Consider the following 2073-nt stretch of genomic DNA (forward strand, 5'->3'; position numbering starts at 1 on the left):
TTGGAGATGAAAGAAAAAAAGACTTTTTAAAGGATTCTTTTTTTTTTTTTTTTTAAATAAAAGAACACTGTGTAGATACTGCACCTTTGAGGGAGGACCAGGAGACCCCTCCGTGTTATACTGGCCGCTCAATTCTTCCATTTGTCATTGATATATGTGGCATGAAAGTACAGAACGCATGCATAACATAAAGGCTGCGTAAATATACATTAAGGAGAAGCCGGTCCCCTTATCTGCATTTGCAGGTCGGCCAGATCCATCAATACAGGTGCAGCCCAGCTCCGGGGTCCCGGTCCCGGGGGCCGCGGGCAGATGGCACCCGAGCCTTGTGCAGTCAAATGCAGCCGGCTTCCATTTAGAAATTCCTATTGTGGGGCAGGGGCAAAGTATCTATAATAATTTTAAGGACATTTCCCAAATGTTTATTTAGATAAAAGATGGGTAACAGTAAAACTCGGGAGGCTGCAGCCTGATAACGGGTTTTATTAATGGCCTGCCATATGCCGGCGCTGGATAATTAAAGTTTTTCCCCCCAAAGGAAGAGAGTGGACAAATTTATTTGATGGTTTGATAACCAGGGACACTGGTTGAAAACTATTGATATAATCGGAGCTCATTCGATTTGCTCAAGACAGCCACTCCTATCAGCTAATTTCACCTGTGCATAGTTAATTACCCTCCGAATGCATATGGGCCAGCCATTAATAAAATTTGACTATGTCATAGTCTCTGTCGCCCACGTGTGCCTCCTATCTCCTGCATCTCCTTCGTCTTTCGCCCCCTTTTTTTCTTTTTCAAAATTCTTTTCCATTCTCTCTTTAAAAAAAAAAACCAGAGCGAGGGAAGACGGATTTGGTGTGCAGGCGGCGGCGGTACAGGGGCGCGTGAGGAGGGCGCTGGTGCGGCCCGCAGCTGGACCCCGGCTGACGCCCGGCTCTCCTGCCCCCGCAGCGGACTTCGGAGTCTGCAGGCTGCCGGCCGGGGGCTGGGGGCGCGGGGGGACCCCGGGAAGCCCTGAGCCCGTCACCCACCCCAGCACCTGAACCTGTAGAGGCCTAGTCGTATCTTCATCTGGTCATGGCCCTGAGCAAGTCAGTTAATTTCTCTGATTTCCCATTTTCTCGGATGGAAAATGGGGTTGATAATATCTGCTTCCAGTGAACATGCCAGCTGTAAAAGCAACAGATGTAAAAGGCATGTTGGAAGACACCCCGAGAGAAGGGAGGTGCCTGAGGCCAGGGAGGGCAGAGGAGGGGGGGAGGGGGAGGAGGGGGAAGGCTTGGGAGGAGGGGGAGGCAAACGGGAGGGGGAGGGGAGGAGGGGAGGCTGGAAGGGAAGAGGGGGCCATCAGCACCCCCCGGAACCGTCTGGACTCTGCCCCCGTGGCCCCAGCCAGATGGAGGCTCCCCCGTGAGCTGACCTGGTCACGTCCGGCCTGAGGTCCCCTGCCCTGTGCCCCAGCCTGGGCTGCCAGCTCATGGGGTGACGGTGCTGGCTTCCCGGGGCCTCTGCTCAGCATCGCTGCTGGTCGCCCTTCCCTCCGGGCGCGGCACCACCGACTCGCTCGTTCCCGCCCAGACCCCGCCCCACCGATGGAGGGTCCCCTCTGTGTCCTGCCCTCCGGGCAGAGTCCCCTGCCCACTGGCCTCGGCCTCTGCTCTTGCCTGGGAGCCTCCTGCAGGTCCCACAGCAGCGGGAGGGATGCTGGCCAGTCCCCCCCAGAGCTGAGCTCTGCGGGGCCCTCACAGCACCTAAAACCAAATCCATGCTCCTCGTCCTGGCCCAAGGGGTCTCCCAGGCCCCGCTGACCCTCAGTCCCTGCCACCCCCTTCCCCACCTCTCCCTGCTTTGTCCGTGGCCCTCTGGGCAGCCCCGGGGCCTTTGCTTGGCCATTGCCTGGTGTGCTCACTTGCTCAGACCAGTGCATCCCGCCTTCCTCCCGCTCGGTCTCCCCGACTCTGTGTGGAGGCCAGAGCACCCTCACCGCCCCCCACCATTTCCTTCCCAAGTCTCATGACTTCTTTGCTCATGTCTACACCCCAGGGGCGAGCAGGAGCCCCCTGCCGCGGGGTT

The sequence above is a fragment of the Hyaena hyaena genome, unplaced genomic scaffold (genome assembly GCF_003009895.1).
Source record: "Hyaena hyaena isolate Hyena2069 unplaced genomic scaffold, ASM300989v1 scaffold_134, whole genome shotgun sequence".
Taxonomy (NCBI): domain Eukaryota; kingdom Metazoa; phylum Chordata; class Mammalia; order Carnivora; family Hyaenidae; genus Hyaena; species Hyaena hyaena.